We start from the raw sequence: 22257 nt of genomic DNA on the forward strand, positions 1-22257 counted from the left end.
CCTCATGGAATTTGTTTCTAGTGGAATAAATACATATTAGTTGTTAAAGTGAAAACTTTTTGAATGTGCTGTAGTATTGTAATGCATTTTGGGCTTTATTTGTATTCAATTAGGAAGCCTGGATTTTCCAAAGCTCCTAAATCACTCAGGAGCATAAGTTCTCCTAAAATCATTGAGACTTGTGTTCCTGAGTAATGCAGGGGATTTTGAAAATCTCACCTAGTGAGAGATTATTTTATAGACCAATTTGTAAAAGAGTTTATATAATTTCTGGGTGATGATTATCGTATTTGGGATTAGAATATTAAAGTGAACTGGTCTGGAAAGAATAGACAGAAATATCCCCAGATATTTTTATAATTTTTTTTAAAAACTTTGCTAAAATGTTAACTCATATTGTGTTTCATTTAACTGTCATTCTTATTTGTCTATGTGTATTAGAGTGTGTCTACACAGCAAAGTTATTTTGGAATAACAACTGTTATCCCAAAATAACTATGCGAGCAGCTACACAGCAATTCTGTTATTTTGAAATAATTTTGAAATAATTAATGGCTTAATCTGACTTCTGTAAACCTCATTCTATGAAGAATAATGCCCATTTTGAAATACGGCATGTGTAAACACTTCACTTCTGCTATTTTTAAATAGCCCCTCACCAGGACCATTCTAAATTATTCCTCTCCAGTGCTTCCTGGGGCTCTAAATCGAGATAGCGTATCTACATTAGAGAAGCCTGCCATGGACTAATTTTGAGGCTTCCCTGCAGTGTAGACATGCTATTTTGAAATAAGCTATTTCATAATAACTATTCTGGAATAGCTTATTCCGAAATAACTGTCTTAGTGTCTACACCAGGAAGATATGTCAGCCTAACTTTAAGCGTAGCCCACATCCTAGTAATAAGCCCTTCACTTCACTCCAGGGAGTCCATAAGTGCTAGAACCAGCAATGCTGTCATAACCTGTGGCTTAGTGATTTCCATCATATACAGAGTTTTCAGTTTGGTTCATTGGCTCTCAGCATCCCCTCTATACAGATTGTTCCAGCACTTCTGAGAAGTCCCGTGAATGTGCCACTCTCTGGTTGAGTCCCTAAACTTTAGCTCCCTGATTTTCACTGTGGCTGCCTTAATAAGGCCATTTCAGCTTTGCTCCTACTTGGACATTAGATCAGCCCTGATTAGCCCAGGCAGTCTTCAGTTTTAGTTTGGGATAGACTGTCTCTGTAGCATTCTCTCAGAGTTTGTCTACACATAAAATGCCAGGCCCATACGCAGAAATTTCTGTGTGGGGTGTGTGCTTTTTTTGTAAATGTGGACTGCAAGGGTATGACAGCACACCTCCCCCACCCCCACACACACAATCCCCCAAGTAAGCAGGGAAATCAGCCCCATCCTTTCCTCAGCCAGCCAGAGCATGGCTGTTTCATTTCCTGTTTGTTTTTCCCTAGCAGCTTTCTTTGATAGGCAGAATATCTATCTCATAAACTGAGGCACATATAATTAGACTCTGTGTTGACACAAAATTTATATCTGCATGTGATCTGCAAACATGGTTCTCGGATATCAAATGTGGATATCCACAGATTTGCAGGGCTCTTCCTGTGATATTCAAACCATGTTCTCCATAGTTGTATTTTTTGTTAACAGCTGCTAGACTGAATCAGATTACATTGTCTTTGGAAATTTGATCTTTAACCATTATCTATAATCTAGGGTGTTTCATTTAACTTTGTTCTAATGAATATTGTAGATTATTTGGCCCTGATTCTGCTGTTGCTTTGTTGATATAAATGAAATATAGCTTACTTGAAATAAATTGAATTGGTTTGAGAGAGCTGAATCAGTATCTGTTTTGCACATATGAGAAGAATCATAAAACTTTCGGCATCACCATGCTAGATCAGACCACTGCTTCATCTAATCTGTTCTCTTGCTGTCTATTTGTAAAAGTATCTAATGCTTCAGAGAAGGGAAATCCATACTAAGCCTGAAAGAATTGTGAAAGAATCCAGTAATCACAAGAGTATAAGGCCATCTGTCCAGCTTGCAAACCTAAAGCCAGATCCAAACTTGCTTGGTTTCCATTGGTTTCCAGAACAAGGATTTTAGTTTGCAGACATCACTAGTATACTTTTATGTTAGATCTCTTCTCTCACACTCTTGGCAGACATTGAAAATAGATATAAACCTAAATATATATTAGTATTGTGTTACCTGTCAGCCTTCCCATAAATGACCTTTGTTCTTCTCGTCTTGGAGCTTGCCTAAACTGAAATACAACTGGCACAGTTACTTAATGTAGTCAAGCTGCTAACTCAAAGGCTTGTAACAGATCCACCTGATAGCATGGCTTATCTCCATGCTGTGTGAGGGATATAAATAAATTCTACTTATAGTAGATTTTCTTTAATTCAAGCCCAATTTCACTTGAAGTAGGACAAAGTGTGATACTTTGTGTAATATTTCCTCCTAACGAGCCTACTGAGTGTAAATGAACCTAAACTTCTCACTGTCACATACATCACACAGCTTTTTCATCTTCAATTTATCTTTCTGGAGAGAAGACTAAAAGTGCAACATAGAAGATGCACATAGCAGGATGCTGTACAAGGAAGATAAATACTGCCTACTGAACAGCAAAATCAATTGGTGTCTTTGGGTGGAGTTATTTTTTCTCCAAGTGAAGCTCTCTTCAGTTCATTTCCCACAGTTCTTGCGATAAACTGAACTAACACTGCTCCTGGAACTAGTCGATAACTTTAACTCTGTAGCTGGTGCCATGGGTATCATTTAATAAAGACTTCTGAATGAAATTACTTCCCAGCAGGAGTTACAAGAGGGAGGATTCAAAGATAAGATTTTATTTCTAGTAAAATGTGAAATTATACAGTTTACTCACTCCATGTTCTCTGTTTCTAGCTTCTCCTTTGACATACACTACTTAGCATGTTTTACATAATGACAGTATGTCACACATCCTCCCCTTTGTCTTCTGTGTCTATTCCCTGACTTGCCTGATCAAAGGACTGGCATTATTTGCATTGTTTTCTGTGTAAGTATTAACAGCTTTTAGTTACCTAAATTTCACATACTGAACTTTTTTTCCTCTTTCACAAAAACAAAGGGAAACTTTTCATTTAATCAATAATTCATCATGTTACAAAAAACCATAGGCCTTGTTTAGAAGGAAAAAAGTGTGAGGAAATAGAGGCTGCAAATGAATGAGTAATGAAAAGCACTTAAACAACGGGAGACACTTGGCTATCATGGACTATACAAATACATCGAAGGAGACAGCCAATGTTTTCATCCCCCTCTTGTTGTCTCATACCTAATTTCCCACTCAAAGTCATCACTTCTTCTCATGAGGTTAGTCTCAGATACAGAAATATCAATTGTAAGAAGCAAATTTTGGACCAAATGTGTATTTTACTTAGGAGGGTCATTTCCCCCCAGATTTAATACAGCAACAAGAGCTGTTAGAAATTCTATTTTCCATTCTGCAGACAATTGGTATTTTGAAATGTATTCTGCACCAGACAAAAAAGTTGAAATTTCACACAGACTGAAAAATTTGAAAAATGTAAATTTGGAAACATCAAAACATTCCAGCAAAAAAAGTCATCAGTCATCACATTCCACAATCAGAAGTCATCACTATTCAAAGAAGTGAGTGAAACAGAGAAGAAAGCTGCTGAGGAAAACAGACTCAATCTGCCATAACTTAGTAGAGTGGCAGAAGGTGGCTTGAGCAGGCATGTCCCACTCTCCCACCCCACCCACCATTTATAATCATGTTGACTGGCAGGAGGCAGAAACAACCTTGTTACAAGATTTGCCCAATACTCTGGGGTATGCTCGTTTATCAGGGTTACTCTTATGGGACTGTGGGAAGGTTAACAATTCTATCAGTGTGCTGCTTGTGCTCTCATATGGAGCTGAATTCTCCCTGCTGCCAATTCCTCCTCCTCATAAGCCCCCAGGTTCAGCACCCCCTATCACCACTTTCACACCACAGTCATTCACTGGTAAATCACATGATGAGCAAGCCCCACAGGATTTTGGGCATTACAGGGATCTTTAGCTTGGGTACAGGAAGCGTTGTTGCAGAGCGAATGGGGAAGCCAAAACAACACCACTTAAAGAAGAGTGAGCAAAAGAGAAAGGAAGAGAGAGAAGCAACCAGCTTAACAATTAAAGTTATTTATTTCTGAGTAGTGACTAGATATAAAAAAGTTACAATATTAAATCTAACAGTTATGATATTAAATCTAAATTGAAACTTATTACAAATGTTAGGTAACCATATAACAGTTTACATAGGGCAGGGTCAGCAGGCTGTGCTTAGAGGTAGTTGATGGGCGGGAGAGACAGAGAGAGAGGAGACCTCACCACTCCATGGAGCTTGCACTGATCGGAGTTCCCAGATGATAATGGTAGCCGGAGGTCCAGAGGGCAGGAGACAAGCAGAGCATAGCCCCCAGCATGATCAGACAGGAGACGAAGAAGTCTCAATGGAACTGATGCAGTTTAAATCCAGGTATCAGAACAGTTTTTCTTGGGGCAAGGATAGAAGTTTTTATAGAGGTAGGACAATAGTTCAAAGAGAAAGAGGTGAGACAATAGAGACTGATCACCCCTGGTTATGGGTGATGTTCCTTGAACGAGCTCACAATGCAACTAGGCAGTTTCAGTATTTTAGATGTCAATAGGATCGTTCCTAGAATTGGTCTGATAATGACTAATTTGGATATAAGCAGGCCTCGGTTCAGTAGCATCTGGAGTAGAGATTTCCCATCAGGCAGTGCTTCTCTGCTTTCGGTATCCCATAGTTCACTGCGGTTCCTGTCTTGGAAGAGCTGGTCTCTATTCTGTATGCTAATGAGTTCTACCTTCAATGCAGATGAGGCTGGGGTGTTTCCTTAATTAGTTTAGGTGTGTCTTCCCAGGCCTTTTCATTGCTTTGTCTGATTCTAGCAAAGGCTTAGGAGAAGGGGAGGGGGATGGTTTTTGATGAATGTCACTCAATGACTCCCAAGAGCACAGGGGTGGTAGGTAACAACTGTCGGCTGTTCTGAGAGATGACATGGAATTCCTGCCAGCAAACATAATGCAGTGCTTCTCTATGGTATCAGAAACATTTTGATTACTGAACTGTCATTCAGTGTATGGATTTGGGTATTGTTAGGAGCTGACCAGGGGGACAAAGCAGCCAGCTGCCCCAGGGCCTGATGATTCAAAAGGTCCCAGGAATCCTGACTGTTGCTCCAGGTTGCATTAAGGGCTGGTTGGGGGGAGGCCCACAATGTGGCTGAGGCAGCACTGAGGGCTGGCTGCACCAGTCCCGCCCCGTCTACTTGATGTCCCATCTTTTCTGGGAGTGCAGAATAAGCCCCCCACCTCTACCAAGGGGCCCAGCAGTTCTGTCAGCCTCCTTCAGTTCGATAATTTCCTTCCACAAATAATTTCTAACTTTGACTTAAGCCATTGGGGTTTGCAAATATTTCTGCCAACAATTATGCATTGATAAAAAGCAAATTGAGCCAAAGTGAATTCAGTTTTTCACTGGTGTGACTATCCATGGAAATATGTTTGAGGTGTACATAATGCTTTAGTTGTGTGTCAACCTCTTTCACAAAAAATGGAAGAGTATAACCTCTAGACCAGGTGTGACATTTATTTGCTGAATATCAAACATTCTAGCAATTCATGGAATTAGTGTTGGGGATTATATTTTTTTCTAGTGATATTTACATTCCATCTGCCTATTTGAAATAATTGTATATGACTAGACAAAATTATTTTGCATGACTGTTTTCTTATACAATCTTATTTGTTACTCAGCCCATACATACTATGATCCAAAACTTTTATAATCTAGGATGTGCCCACTAATGATCAGAAAAAGGAGGAGAAAAATTAAACATAACCATGCAACTATTGAGAAGCAAAAAGTTAAGACCCTGGTGTTTGGCATAATGGATGGTCTGAATAGGAGAGGCAGACCCCACAGAGAATGGTTAGATGATATAGTAGATTGGTGCAGAGTTAGTCTACAGAAACTAAGCCACTCAGCAGTGGACAGGGAAAGATAGAAGGAAATAGTGAGGGAGGCATTGGACACCAACAGGCATTGTGCCTATGGTTGTTGATGAGGATGATGCAACTATTTGATAGCTTTCCAAGAACTATATTTTCAAAAGGTACCCATTGCCTTATTCCTGACCCTGTGACATTCCTATATGCTCTGGAATTGTACAAAGCAATATTCAGGTTAAAGATTCAAGTACTGGAAAATATATATATATTTAGGCACGTTCAAAACACACATTTGTGCATGTGTTTAAGAAATATAAATTTGCCTTTGTACATAATTATTCATTTTGAATGTACAAATGTATAATTTGTTTGTTCATTTAATGTGTGTTTGCGCACAAATGTGTAGGATGCTACTTGGCATGAAGGTTAGAATTTTCAAAACAACCTAAAGGAGTTAGACCCCTAAATCATATTAAAAGTCAATGGGGATTGGACTTCTAAATCTCATATGCTCCTTTTGAAAAATCCAAGCCCTCATTTTTAAAATTTGACCCTCAAAGATACTCATTTTTTGTTTACAGCTAAAACCAACATTACCTCCTTCACCCTCCCCTACCCCTCCCCCCCAAAAAAAGTTTTTAGGCTGTGTGTCCTGGACACCAGCATTCTCCCGCTAGCGGAGTCAGCCGCTGGTCAGTTTCAGCAGCAGCTGAATGAGGGATGCCTGGGGCAGAGCAGCTAAGGTGCTGCCAGGTTGATCCCGTAGCGCCGCTCCTCGGCGCTGCGGGACCAACGGGGCAGGCCAGGTGCTCTGCCCCCAGCTTCCCCGATTCAGCTGCTGGTCAGTTTCAGCAGCGGCTGAATCGGGGAAGCCAGGGGCAGAGTAGCTCCAATGATTAGGCTGCCAAGCACTTCCGGGTTCCCGATGGTGCCGGAACATTGGATGCCGGACCAATGGAGTTTTACTGTACATGATTTTGAAACTGAAGGAAGTAAAGAACAGAATCCAGCCAAGTGGCCTCTTGTTCAGTGCTTTGGCTTGGCCCAGAACAAGATTGCTGATGCCCTATCCCAAAACACGGAATATCTTGCCAACCAAGAGCCCCCCATCCAAACACTAACTGCCCATGAATTCTTAATCCCCAGAATTACCTGAATGCCACCAATGGACTAAAATTGAAAGGAAATATTTACTTTATTTTTCCCCAAAAATATTTCCCTAGTATCTAATCCAATATAAAAGTTTTCTTTATTCAAAAGCCCTGGCACAATCATGAGGAAATGTAATACGGAAAGAGTAAGATAAAGACCTTTTTTGTACTTGCAATATGAGACACTTCTGCTGACGATCACAAATGCTATGATATGCCTGTGATTTTATGTCTCCCAGTATCGAAGGTCATTTAGACCGGATTAAGATCCCTTCCTTCTATTGCACTTGTGAGTTACAGAACTTTTGCTCACTGAGGAAAATACTGATTTGAAGATCAGGAGTTTAATGAGAAGAAACATTGCATTTACTCAGTCAAACCTATAGTACATCTGGTACTATTGCAGAGGAAGGAAACAAGTATTAGTTGTGAAATATTTTAGCATGATTGCACAAGTTCTGCTGCAAAACACCTATCACTTCAGCACAGACATTATCTTTACAGTCACTTTGACCCAGAAGTCAGGAAATCAGCATTAGTCAGGTTGCAGAGCTGAAGTGGAAAACTGAGGATGTTGTTTCAATATTCAATTGGGAACAGCTGAATATTAACAATATTAATGATGATGATCCTTGAAACAGGACAGGGTAGTCCTAAAGCTATGACAAACACATTGTCTAAAAGCCCTAAATCAAAACAATATTGCATCCATGCTTTTTTATCTTTCTACAATGCAAATTACATATACTGACCTGAGTGAGCAGTTATCTACTAACTTTTTAGAATTGTAATAATAATTTCTTTATTCATTTCACACAAAGTTCTCTTCATATATAAAACAAAAGGTCAGCTGCTAAACACAGCTCCTGTGAATTACAAGGGAATATAATCTTGGGGAGATTTCAGAGACATTTTTATGGCTCATTTATTGGAGATGAAGGAGGACTTCCCCCGGGACCAGGAGTTGAGAAGATCTTAGTCCTTGATTCAGCAATTCAGCCTTACTGAGGCATGTGAACAGTTCTGCTTTTTAAAGTTAGGCACATGTTTAAGTACTTTTCTGCATCAAGGTTGTAATTAAGAGGTGAGACTTATGAAGTAATTTGGGAATTAGCCAAATCTTCATTAGATGTGGCTGACAAATATTTGTCACACTACAGACCTGTACATTCATGCAAACAGCTACTAGGAAAGTGAAAACCTTAGTGCAAGCCTTTAGTATGGCTCAAGGGGAGATACAAATAATAATGTACGCTCATTAGCCTGCTGAAATCACTCGCTGTTTTTCAACATTTTCAGAGGCATTTCTTTCCAAGCATAACCAGAGAGGAGAGAGACCTAGGCATGCTCATGTTTTCTGCAGCCTTAAATTAAAAAGCCAGTTTCCAGTGCCAGCATGAGCATGACTCATCATGCCCAAAGCACTTGCAATATTAATCCAGTTGCTGGAAAGGGAGCTGTTCTACTTAAATCAAAATTCATCCAAACACACAGAGATTTGCTTGAAATTCAAACCAATCCTAGGATGGCAGAATGTTTTAAGTGGCGCTATCTTCAAGTTCGGAGGGAGGTATCAGTTATGAAAACAAAACTTCTTCTTGGATTCTCCTTGGAACTCATACATTCTAAAACAGAAAGCATGAACTATTAACAAAGGTGAAATACCAGAGGGATGACTTCATAAAACAAGTTAAGTCCAAGAATTGGGCCCATTATACATACATACATAAGCAAAGTAGGAGGAAATGTGTATAAGGAAACTGACAATTTCTAACTGCTTAACAATTTAGCTGGCTCCACAATGCAGCTTGTTAGATCTTCTCAACAAGGAATAAAATAAATTAGGTTTCTGGTGCTTGAAAATTATCCTCAATATAAGTGTTTTATGTTTTCCAAGGCTACAGGTCATCTCTCTGCATCATCTGTATAAATATAGAGTAGAATACTTAAACGGAACCCTAGACATTTCTGTGTCTCCCTTGCTCTTAAATAAGTCAGTCTTTGAAACAGGTACAAAGATAACACTTATTTAAGAATCCAAACTACACAAAAAGAGAAAAATCAAACCCATGAAGGAATAAGAAGTTGCATTTAAAAAGGTAAGTTATAGGACACTAAGGGTATATCTTGACTACATGGCTCTGTCGACAAAGACATGTAAACTAGCTTACCCGACAGTCAATGAAGCGGCGATTTAAATAACCCCCCACTTCATTAAAATAAAAATGGCCACCACGCAGTGCTGACAATCAGCTGATCTGGCACAGCGCGGGAGTCTAGATGCAGATCGGTTGGCAAGGGAAGTCTCGTCAACTGCTCCCTTATGCCTTGTGAAATGAGGTTTACAGGAGCAGCCGACAAAGGCTTTCCTTGTCGACCGATCTGTGTCTAGACTCCCGCGCTGTGCCGGATCAGCTGATTGTTGGCACAGCGCGGCAGCCATTTTTATTTAATGAGGAGGGGATTATTTAAATCCCCACTTCATTGACTATGTCGGGTAAGCTAGTTTACATGGCTCTGTCAACAGCCATGTAGTCTAGACAAACCCTAAGAATCAGCACTGAATTAGAACACAGTATTCCAGTTTATTCAAATATTAAAATGATGTGATTGCTGCATCTCTTTCCACAACCAGAGAGAAAGTTCATAGTGTACCTTCAAAACTGGAGATTTGTCACCTCAGCAGTCAAACCCATAACCTGACCTGCTGTTCCCTTTACTAAATCAGGCTCTGAGCAGGTGATTTTTGCCAACACAGGATGAAATCCTTACCCTTCTGAAATGAATGGCAAAACTCTTATTGACTTCAGCAGGGGTCAGATTTTACCCATCCGGTACATCTGGACAGCAGCTGGGAGGTAGACAGACAACACACATTAGCGATGTTAAAGTAGCGGTATAGCCTGTGGTCGCACAGGCAGCTGCTCAGGTTTGACATCTGAGTATGCACCTGAGGTCTGTGCAACTCACAGCTATGCTGCTAGTTTCAGTATACTAACTTGAGTAAAACTAGTGTGTATCTACTTTCAATTGGAAGCACTCTCTCAGCTGCAGTGTTGACATACCCATATATTGCATACAAAACTTCATTTTCTCAGAGGTTGAAAACCTGCTTCTTTGGTAAGAAAAAGAAATTATAAGACCACATGTAACAGCACCATCTGGTTACCCCTCCTCATGAGAAGACTATCCACCTTCGTATAATATTCTATTCAACAGTTTCAAAGTGCTTTCCATCATTAATAGATGAAGGATCACAACACCCACCCAACTGTTATAGGAAAGTATTTTCTGCCTGGAAAAATGGAGGTGCCCCAACTCAATTGAGAGGATTATGTGTTCTTGGACAAGTCATTTTGGCCCTGATGCAGCAAAGGTTTATGCACATGCTTAACCTCACACACTGAGTAGTCCCATTGATGCCAGAAGGGATTTGTGTGCAGGGGTCTTTGCTAGATCTGGGGTTGTATTTATATTTGTTAATAATCTGATTAGGACTTTAATCTAGAACTTTTAAAAATCCATCTTCAGGATCATCTATGTTCTATTTTATTAACTTGCTCTATTGAGCCTAAATGAGCCAAAATACAGGATGCACCTCTGAAATCCAGGACTCTCTAGTCCAGCAACATCCATGTCCATGCTGGATCAATGAGCCTGGAGGCCAGGTATGGGAGCATGCAGGGCTGGGGAGGTCTGGCGGGGACAGGCAGTGGCTGCGGAGCCCTGGCCAGGTCAGGGAATCTCTGGTGTCAGTGGGGCTTGCAGGCTTAGGGAGCCCCTGGTATCAGCAGGGCCAAGTGGCAAATGGGGAGCCCCAGCCCTGGCTAGGGAATCCCCTGGCAGCAGCAGGGCCAGGCAGCAGCCAGGTGATCCCAGGGCCGGGGAACCCCTGGCTGGAGCGGGACTGGCTCTGGTAGTGGGGACGGTAGAGGACAGGCGGCCCCAGACCAGGGAACCTTCAGTGGTAGCAGAGCCAGGCAGTTAGGGAGTCCTGGCCAGGGAACCTGGGGAATCCTCAGTGGCAGTGGGGCTGGAGTGCCTGAACACCCCGGCCTCACCATCACTGGTGGGAGTGGGGCCAGGTCAGGGAGGGTGCTGGACTAGGAAGATCCAATCTGTACTAAAAGGAATACATGCTCACTGAACAGCAAACATTTGGGACTCTTGCTTTCAGCCTAACACTGCAACTAGCATTGTATATAATACACAGTTTCATGACTAGTTCAACTCAGAGCAATGCAACCACTGTCACAGAAGTATACACTGTAGACATCATCTGTCACTCAGCTCTTTAAGGGTGAACCTTAGTGCCATTGGACTGCACATGTATGAAGCATCCACGTGGGTGGGTCTGATTCAACAAGCAGTCTTTGTAGGATTGTTTCCTTGGCCAGATGATGACAATTCCATTTCCTGACAACTTTTGAGGTTTCAAAATTTGTTTTTGTTCTTCACTGGAACAAAACCGAAAATCCTTTTAACATTTTCAAGAGTTGGATTTATTCCAAAAGGTCCATCTTCTACTCAGTGATCAGGTTTTCAGATTTTCCCTCTCCAGAAAGGATAATGTAGCACTTTAAAGACTAACCATCTTGTTAGTCTTTAAAGTGCTACATTGTCCTGCATTTTGCTTCAGTTACCCCAGACTAACACGGCTACATCTCTATCAGAAAGGATAAGATAGCTTTGGAGCGCACAAACCTTCTGAATATTAACTTCCTCAAAGTCAATTAAATCTCCACAAAACATTCTGGCTTTGACAAAACAGCATATTTGGGGGAGAGAAATACATTTAATAAATATGTTCTGACCAGCTCTGCTTGTTACAAACATTTGTTTTTATTGTTTCCAGAAACTGTTAAAAATGAAGGCTAACATCCACCACTGTGAGTTTTAGCATTTTCAGTGTTACATAGCACATATCAATTTAAATGCAAATATCATGGCAGTCTTGAGGCAATCTGGGAAAACTGCTCAGATACTAATAATATGGACCCAGGCTTTCTGTACTGCAGCTTTATCTTGTGTTATTTTATCAAAGTCTTTTAAAAGATAAATCACCACTTGTGCAACATGTGGGGGCAGAGTCAATAAAAAAAAAATCCATCCAGCTTCTCAGCCTCCAAGCGTCTGTATTCAGAACTAGAGAATTACAACCCTGATAGGCAGGACATAATAAAATAGGCAAACATTTTCACCAGCTCAGGTAATATTGCTTTGCGAACCTGAAGTTCAGATATTTTACAAAATTGGTACTGAATGTGGGATGGAGGGGTAAGAGTTTATTGGAAGAACCTAGTGATGGGGGTATTTTTCTTTAATCTTTCTGAAGTAGAATTAGCCCAAGATTAGAAGTCAGAAGATACTGAGTTTTGTTCCCAACTCTGCACTGGCTGGCATTAATAAATGCTTGCTCCTATATGCTTCCCAAACATCATTTAAGTTAGACCACACAAATTTCTCTGTGAGGGGACATGTTATGTTTCCAGACACAAAATGGCAGAAAACGAAGGCTCTGGCAAAAAAAAAAAAAAAACTACTTGTCTTAGATTAATGAACTACAGGTATTATAGTAAATACTCCATGACAGATAGCAGAGTATGTGTCTGTCACTTTAGTTTTATGTTAAAAACAACTCTGCACACAGGAATAGTTCTTAGAATCTTAAAAGGTGAATTACACAGAAAACAAAAAACGTATATATCTACATATAGCACCATAAATAAAAATATTTCCACTTACAAAATGAAAGAACTAAAACTGTCTTAATATTAGTATTTTCTGCATCTGATAATTGTGTAATTTAATGTTTAAAATAAATTGCTATGGCATCTTTTGTTATTTTTAAACATTTGTTTTCTGATGTGACTCCCCCTCCCCCCAAGCTCAAAAGGCTTCATCATCAAGCTGAGTGGGCTTGCAAGGGGGCTTCGGTTTCTGACAATGGCTGGCAGAAGGCACTACCAAATCCTCAGAATGGTGTCACATGACTAGAACTGCAGCAGAAACTGCCATAGGAACAGTAGATACAAACACACAAGCATTTCCACAATCATTTCTGTAAAACATGGAGATACCAAAATATTCCTGGGGCACAAAGCAGTTGAAAGAATTCTCAATCCCAGTGAAATTTTAAAGGGAATTGTGGGGCAAATGATTCCACTAAGTTTGTAGCATGCACACATGGGCAAACACTCCCACACACTCACTTTGTGCCACCAATGTTTCCCAAACATGCCATACCACTAGGGTTGCCAGGTGTCCGGTTTTGAACCAAACAGTCCAGTATTTAAGCTTTCTGTTCAGGAAACAAATTTAGAAAATATAAATGTCTGGTATTTTCTAAATAAGATGTAATGTCGATTGTGATGTAATGTCAAGTGTGTCTGGTATTTTTGTTGAAACCATCTGACAACCCTATGTACCATTCACATGTGTACTGACTGCGGGTGGCAAAGGGAACAAACACCCAGGGCCCCAGTGATTCAAAAGGGTCTGGGGCTCCCTTACTGAAGCAGTGGCTTGAGCTTTGGACCCTTTAAATCACCAATGGAGCACTGCACAGTGTGCTCCAGGTGGTGCTGAGGCTAGCTCCAAGGGTGGGAGGCTAGCTCCAGGTGGTGCTGAGGCTAGCCCCAGCCCCGCCCTTTCTGCCCAAAGCCCCATCCCTCTAGGGTGCGGAGCTACTCCCCCCTTATTGCCCAGGGGGCCAGCGAGTCTGTCGGCCCCACTGGCCATTCACAGGTGGAATGTTTGTTTGCACATGCCACTACTTATGAATTGCACAGTGGTTGCTGTTTAAGTCTACTGGGGCTGCAAGCTCCAAAGTTGTACTTTCAATACTAGGTACCTCAAGGGCCATACAGTACCTCTGATTTGCATTTGGCGCTCCTAAATACATGAAGAGTGTCATAAAGCCATAAAATGCTTTATGGACAAGACAAAATGCTTTAGCAGGACAAGACACCTTCTTTCAACATAACTACACAAGCCAATACCAATGACCTACATCTGATTTTGGAGGAGAGGGGTTAGAACTGAAAACATCTTTACTACCTGGAGAATGTCTGAAATCTACAGGATGAAATTCAGTAAAGCAGTGGCAAATTAGCCACTGTGCCTAGGGGCTCCAACCAATTGGGGGATCCCCAGAAAAATGTGTACGCCCACAACCTGATCCAACCTGCTTTGCCCACCTGATGCTCCTGCTGGGGAGCTGGGCAAGCCCCCTCACCCTGGCTATTTCCCCACAGAACATCGGGCAGATGGGTTCGGAAAGCCCCTGTGCCCCAATCCCATTTCTCCAGCAGGAGCACTGGAGGAGTTATGGGGAACTGAAAAATGAGGTGAGGAAGGTGCACAACTGGCTCTGGCCCAGAGCCCCGCAGATCCCTAATCTGCCTCTGCAGTAAGGACAAGTGCAAAGTATTACACTTAGGAAAGAACAATCAAACACAGAAACGCAAAATGGGGAATATTTGATTAGGTACTAATACTTAGAGTCTTGCAACTCCTCAGATACCTGCTTTATATCCGCAGATACCTACAGCTCATTTTTGCAGATATGGATTCAGAGTCAAATAACGTATCTAGAACCCTGCAAATGTGCAGATATTGGCTTTATATCCATGGATATCCCCATCTCTGGATGTCAATGTGGGTATCTGTGGCTTATTTTTGCGGATACATATACACATTTTGTATTAGTGCAGAGCTCTAGTAATACTCCTGGAAGTGATCTGGGGAAAAAATAAATTAAAAGATCAATATAATTCTGGGTTATATTAGTGGAAGTGTCATCTGTAACATGTGGGAAGTACTCTTCCTGCTCTGCTCTGTACTGGTGAGGTCCCAGATGGAGTTCTGTGCCCAGTTCTGGGTTTCACACTTCAAGAAACGTGTGAGCAAACTGGAGAAAGAGGAGACCACCAAAAATGATAAAAGGATTTTAAAATCTGCCTTTGAGGAAAGAAACCGGGCATGCTTAGTCTTAGAGAAAAATGGCTGAAGGGGAGACTTGATAACATTCAAATAGGTTAAAGGCTGTTATGAAAGGATGGGGATACGTTTTTCTCCATGTGCTCTAAAGGCTGAACAAGTAGCAATAGGCTTAATTTCCCATGGGGGAGGTTTAGGTTAGATACTAGGAAATACTTTCTAACTAGAAGGGTAGTTAAGCGCTGGAATAGGCTTCAGCGGGAAGTTGTGGGATTCACATCATTAGTGGCTTTTAGGATTTGTCTAACCTGTCCTTATCAGGGATGGTATAGGTATACTTGGTCCTGCCTCAGCATAGGGAGTTGGACTAGATGATCTCGCAACATCTCTTACACCATTACATTTCTATAATTCTGTTATTTAAGTATCAAATATCCAACATGGGTCTAAAATAAAATAAAATAAAAACAGATGCACCACTCATGTATATTCATGAGATATATGTTGCTCTTGAAAACAGCTATGTAGTTGTAACTTTAAGACTCTTAAGAATTACTGACAAGTTATTATCAAGAACAATCTTTTTTTCTTAGTTTTAGCTACATTACTTTGCAGAAAGTGAAAGATTGTTTAAAAGTAAAATAATAAGAATAAAAACCCCAAACTTCAAATATAAAGCTATTCTGATATCATTAACGTACTGTCATGCTCAAAGGAATAATGGGGAAGTAGCAATCTGTGCTAATTAGTTGAAGGAATTTAGTATTTTTCCATGGCAAATGCATTTTAAGGATGCTGAAGGGTCATGCTGAGTTCATATAATCTTTAAAGAGTGCAGGAAATTAATAAGCTTTTGGAAAAATACAAGCAGTTTTCTTGTGGTGAGCCAGGTTTAGCTTTCAGCACGTATATGTGCTTTTTCCTTCCTCCACCTCATTTTTGCCATGATATTTTTGTAGCATATAGCAAATGTAATGGACATGTTTGCAAGATGTTTCACATCTATTTTCTCTATTAAAGGCACCAAATATCTCTATTCTATACTATGCCTATAGTACAGAGATATTTGGTTCCTTTACTAGAGAAAATAGATGTAACAAACATGTTTGCAAGATGTTTCACATCTATTTTCTCTAATAAAAGCACCAGATATTTCTATACCATACCTATATACTATAACCTAGTAAGGATTGTATCAAACAGATTGATATGGGAGCTTCAGTACTTGTGCTCAGATGCACTGTGTTAGGGATAACCTGGCCCATGTGTCACCTGGAAAAAACCCAAAGATCTCCTAAAAGGATATTGGCCTACAGCAGTGTTTCTCAACCAGTGGTACGAGTACCCTTAGGGGTACTTAAGAGAAATCTGGGGGATATGTCAACACAACTGACATTTGGAGAAAACTGAATTTTTGTTTTAAGTTTTACAGTGCTTTACTATTTTTGTACTTTTTACACACAAAAATTTCATCAGCCATCCCCGGCTACCATTAAGCTGTTTAAACAATTGTGTTGCAAAGGTAGAAAAAAAATGTGTCTGAAAACTGTAGGTACTGGGGGTACTTTATAAAAAAAGGTTGAGAAACACTGGCCTAGGTACTGGCCTATTTCTCTAAAAAGCTCAGTTACATTTTACAACAGGCAAATAAGGATTAAAATGAAACAGACAATTTACTATATTAGAAAACCAGTACAAGTGGCAGCACCTGCTCAGGGAATGTGCAAACAGTATCTTGCCATGAAATGGGGCCAGTTAGAACATTGGAAAGTTGTGGCTAAGCTGACACAAATTTACTAAACCTTTCTTGTCAAACAACCAGTCCTGGCAGCAGTGAAAAGGGGAGAGTGCATGTGTGTGTGTGAGAGTAAACAACTGTGCCGAGCAGTCACCAGCAATTCCTTTTTTTCATGCATAAAACCAGAAAATCCTGGGCTTCACCAGTTCCTTGCACAAGAGGCCCTACTGGCCCATATAATTCCCTTGCCTAAAGAAGGTTCACAGCCCCATCAGGTACTGCATGGCGTGAGGCAATCACCCAGTTTGCCACAAGAGCTCAGGCTCTCCTATCAATGAAATCCTGGTCTACACAGATGGCAGACTGATGCCTCATTCACAAGATGATGGCATACATCAGTCCCCCATCCCTGCAGCATAATTACAAAATAGAAATTAACTCCTCTTGCTTCCAGCTTTGTGCTTTCCTTGCATACCCAACCAGTACAACAGGCAACATGCTTGAAATCCATGTCCATGTTAAACACATGGACCCCCATATCCAAGAGAGAAATTATCTGGACAAGAGAGTTTCCAGCAATGGTAAATAAGGCTTCACTATGAGATCTCTTGCTAATGTCCTTGCATGCCCACTTAACTGACACTGTTTGCAAATCTCTCTTCAAATCGTACAGTGTAGAAGCTTGGACCATTCCAGCCTGGCCCACAAACACAGCTGTTGCAAGGTACCTTACCCAGCTTTCCCATAATGAGTGTTCTGGTGCTCTTGTTCACTCAAAATAGTTTCTCCAAGATGGCAAATGCTGGATGCTGGAACTCATAGATCCAAGGACTTGGTTGGGCCCACTGCATTCCCTAGCATTTCAACAAGTTATGTTTGGTCCCATGAATAATCCATTTGGGATGAGAAACTGTCCACTTGTGAGCCCAATAGACCATGCCACGGCCTGAAATCCAGATCAAGAAGGAAGCCTGCTGTTCTCACCCCAACACTCTCATGTGGAAAACTACTAGAGCTGACAAATGAAATATAATAAATTGTGGAAGAAGGATGGGGAAAGAAAACAAGTAGGAACCAGATTTGATGCAAGGAGGGAAACTGAGGGGAAGTCATCTGAAGTCCTCTAATTTCCAGTACAGATAGAGGGGGTATTTCCAAAATCTGCAAAACAGTGCTCACAGCTGTCCATAGCCAGCAGCACGTGTTTCTATGGGAGATGCACATCTGCACATGCCTCGGTACACATAAAATTTATTTTGCACATCGATGGAAAAAAATGAGAGAACATATTAGTTACTTCCAATTTATCTCTAGAATATGTCTCACATACCTGCAATGAAATCATATTACTCCCCATAAGATTAATAGACCAGATAAGGAAACCAGTTCTCTAATAGCCGTATCTGTACATTTTTAGTAACTTACACATTTTGCAACTAAGGAAACATCTGTGAATGGAAGACTAATTCTTTATATTTAAATGTATTTACTTACTTTCATATCTCTCATTTAAGGCTTTTCTGTAACTATTCTGTAAGAAACAATACAAAGGGTTTTGTTTTGTTTTTTAAATCCATTTGTAAATGCACACACAGTGCTGCTTGTTCATTGTGGTAGTTTTATGTGCTGTAAGATTCCAGCAATATAGTCTCAAATTGTGATCCTCTCTTCACTTTTGTTGTTCAATGAATTGCCACATTTGCATCAACCCCCTCTTTGCATTCCACTCTGAACCCTGATTTTATTATTCAACTATGAGACACACACAGTGAAGTCTAAATTACTGTGTCAGAATGAAATTGGTTGCTGCCCACTCAGATGTGTGGATGTGGATATGGACAGAAACATTTCCAGGGAACAGCAAGAACATTTGTTGAACCATTTTGCTTGAATTATTGCAATTATCTCAGATGACATATTAGAATTTTTTCCCCTCCTTATGATTTAATACAACCCAATGCCTATCCCATGTGAATAAAATGTTTGTCTAAAATATAAATCCGGAATCATGAAAGAATTTCAGCATGGCTTTCTCTCAGAATTTGCTATTACAACCTGCTTCATATGCTAAGACACAGAATACAGGAAACACTGAGTGCAAAGTAAAGCTCACCACACAAAGTGTAATGGAGAAAAGAAAAACAAGTATTCAAAATTACTCCCAGACTGAAGATTGCTAAGGATGACAGCTGGTCACCTATGCTGTGATACTAATAAATATTTGGCTGGCTCACAAAATGCACATGGCATGACAAAACATGATAAAGTTATAATACACTATGCCATAATATCCCAAAATTTCACCCTTTTTCTAGTCACTGGTTTCCAAATGAATGTTGAATAGCTGTAGAAAACCCATCAATGCAGCTCTGTAATCAATTTTAATGTCAACTACATTTTCCTTGATTCAGGTTCATGTAATCCAGCACTGTGGTACATGGCCTACTCTGTGTCCAGACTACAGAAGGTCTGTGTTTGTTACAGATATTATATTGAGCATATGGATTTTTAGCTCAGATAGTAAAGATTCGTGTTTTACCTCTGGACGTCTCTGATTCAGTTCTTGGTGTGTCAGCCACATTAGAGGCAACCAAATTATAACACAAAGCAAATTAATTAATTATGCAGATGGTATCATCAACTTTTGTGGGTACAACCCACTTCTTCAGATGACAGAGTTTTGAGTTTAGGATGTGCAGACCCAAAATAAATAGGGGAGAAAGAAGAGGGAGGAAGGAAAAAAAGGAGGGGGTGGGCGGGAAACAAGGAGCAGAGAGTATTGAAATATCAAAGGGAAAAACAGGAAGGCAGAACTGGCAATCAGTAAGCACTTGAAGATTAGATAGGTAAAACGAAGCAGATAAGAATCAAAGGCAATAGATAGGAAGGATACTAACACACAGGCATCTACACAAAGAGCTGTTTGCACCTTCATTGAATGTTAGGTTGATAATGTCCCAACCATCCCTCATCACGACTGAGGCCATCAGCATGAGAACTGAACTTGTGGATGAATTGTAATTCCAATGCCTCCCTTTGTATTTGGCTAATCAAATTGGTTTGTGACAAGACAGCCACTTGAAGATCTTTTATACAGTGATTAGGTAGATTGAACTGTTCTCCAACAGGTTTCTGTATGTTCTCTTAATGGATATCTGATTTGTGGCCATTGATTCTTTCCCATAGGGACTGTCCAGTTTGTCCAATATATATAGCAGTGGGGCATTGCTGGCATTTCATGGCATAGATCAAATTACTGGATGTGCAGTCAAATAACCTTTTGATTTGGTAGCTTATGTTGTTGGCTCCAGTGATGAATTCGCTTGTATAGAAGCCTACACACACATTTAATCTTCTCCAGACTTTACTACACTTCAACAAAGCACCTACAAGGACCACTTCATCTCCCTTCAGAAGAAAAAGGACAATAAACTATCCAAACTGCTATATGCCTCAGGATCTCTTATTCCAGATACTTTCAACTCGCCCAACATCACCACCAATCTATCTAATCAAGCTTTCAGCCCAGCAGAGGAATCTGTCCTGTCCCGCGGACTCTCCTTCTGCCCCACTACACCCACAAATAAGATTCAGTTCTGTGGAGATCTGCAGGGCCGGATTACGGGGGGGGGCTAGCCGGGTAGCTGCCCAGGGAGCCAACCTATGGGGGGTGCCTGATGGCAGCTGTAAGGGACGTTGCGCACTCGGCCGCGCGGTGCCCCTTAGAGCTGCAATCGGGCACTGCGCGCCCAATTGCAGCTATGATGTGTGCAGCGCGCCAGAGGCGGGGCCGCACATGCGCCATGTGCCCAGGGGCGGAGCCGCGCATGTGTCGCACGCCCGCTGCCCGGGGCGCAGGAATGGCTTGAGCCGGCTCTGGGGATCTGGAACCCTATTTTCGCTGCCTCTGCCTGAAGGAATATTTCCAACACACCAATGTACAACACACTGACCATACTGCTCCCCCTCCCGCCACCAATCCCATAAGAGGAAGGCTTCCGTGTGGACCCCCACTAACAGACGTAACGAAAGTCTTGATTTCTACACCGACTGCTTCCACAAATGTGCTCAAGCTGACATTATCTCCCCCCCTCCTCCGCTCTGCGAGCAGCGTGCGGCGCTTCAAAGCGCCACGTGCTCCTGGCAGGATGGGAGGAGGCTTCGCGTGGTCCCCTGCTCCCAGGTCAATCAGGGCCTGGGGGCAGGGGAGCTGCGTGAAGCTTCCCTTTAACTTGCCCCGGCCCTGCGAGGAGCCCATGTGCGCCTTGCAGGGCAGGAGGAATCGTCCCGCACTCCCAGGCCCTGACTGGCCTAGGGGTTGGGAAGCGTGCCAAGCCTCTTCCAGAGTATGGGTGCCTAGTGAGAAGGGGGGTAAAGGGGCTCTCCCACCCCTACACCAATCATGGCCTGGGGGTGGGGTAGCCCCACTCCGTCCCATCTAGGTCCTGCCCCTTCAAGGGTGACCCAGGGCTACTTCACCCAGGAAGGGAGAAAAAAGAGTCAGAGTGATTACCATTTAAAGTTAACATTAAGTGGCGTTTCCTTCACCGTGACATAAGAGATTGAACAGAAAATGACATTGGTATTGAAAACCTTCTTGTATGGTCTAAATTGGCAAATACTGACTTCGTAATGGCAACCACTGTACACCAGAGTTACATAGCTGAAATCAGTTTTAAAAGAGGAATTATGTTATTATTATAAACAGAGCATGCATTGTAATGCTCATAGGCTTATTAAATCCTCACTTGCAGTATCAAAAGACTTAAGATTACATTTACTATCCAAAGCCATTTTAGTGTATAGATTCAACCAATTATGCACAGCTAGATGTTCCTTCCAGTGGGTAAGAAGGCTGTTATAAATAGTGTTCATTGTAATTTTTAGTTTTTCATATATTCTGTTTCTGATATGGGTGCTTAACGTGCCATTCAGCTTGAAAGATGGTTAGTGTATTCATCTGTTAACTTTAATAAGAAAAAATAAGTTTTAAGCCCAGAGTATTGCACAGGCAAGAAGAATGAACTGCAGCCTCTTTCTCCTTGGCTGTGTCTACACTGGGCCACTTATTCTGGAAAAGCAGCCGCTTTTCCGGAATAAGCTGCGAGCTGTCTACACTGGCCGCTTGCTTTTCCGGAAAAGCAATGATGATCTAATGTAAAATCGTCATTGTTTTTCCGGAAAAACTATGCTGCTCCCGTTCAGGCAAAAGTCCTTTTCCGGAAAAACTGTTCCGGAAAAGGGCCAGTGAAGACAGCACAGTAGTCTTTTCCGCAAAAAAGCCCCGATCGCGAAAATGACGATCAGGGCTTTTTTGCGGAATAGCGCGTCTACATTGGCACGGATGCTTTTCCGGAAAAAGTGCTTTTCCGGAAAAGCATCCT

General features: G+C 41.3%; 2 long non-coding RNA genes across 8 annotated transcripts in view; one reads left to right on the top strand and one right to left on the bottom strand.

Annotated features, from left to right (window-relative positions):
- The window catches only part of LOC142829946 (uncharacterized), a 325854-nt gene that overhangs the window by 243682 nt on the left and 59915 nt on the right, over positions 1-22257 (top strand). The gene's annotated exons all lie outside the window — the stretch shown is intronic.
- LOC106732876 (uncharacterized) overlaps positions 1-22257 on the bottom strand; it is a 196604-nt gene that overhangs the window by 93534 nt on the left and 80813 nt on the right. Inside the window, exons 5-6 of one of the 4 annotated variants that reach the window (XR_012904898.1) lie at positions 9967-10045; positions 7161-8819 (exon numbers count right to left, since the gene is read on the bottom strand). The exons of the other annotated variants lie outside the window; for them this stretch is intronic. This is a non-coding gene — a long non-coding RNA (uncharacterized LOC106732876). Of the gene's footprint in view, positions 1-7160; positions 8820-9966; positions 10046-22257 lie in introns of those variants that run through there. 4 annotated transcript variants of the gene reach the window in all.

This window comes from Pelodiscus sinensis, chromosome 6 (genome assembly GCF_049634645.1).
Source record: "Pelodiscus sinensis isolate JC-2024 chromosome 6, ASM4963464v1, whole genome shotgun sequence".
NCBI classification, from domain to species: Eukaryota; Metazoa; Chordata; order Testudines; family Trionychidae; genus Pelodiscus; species Pelodiscus sinensis.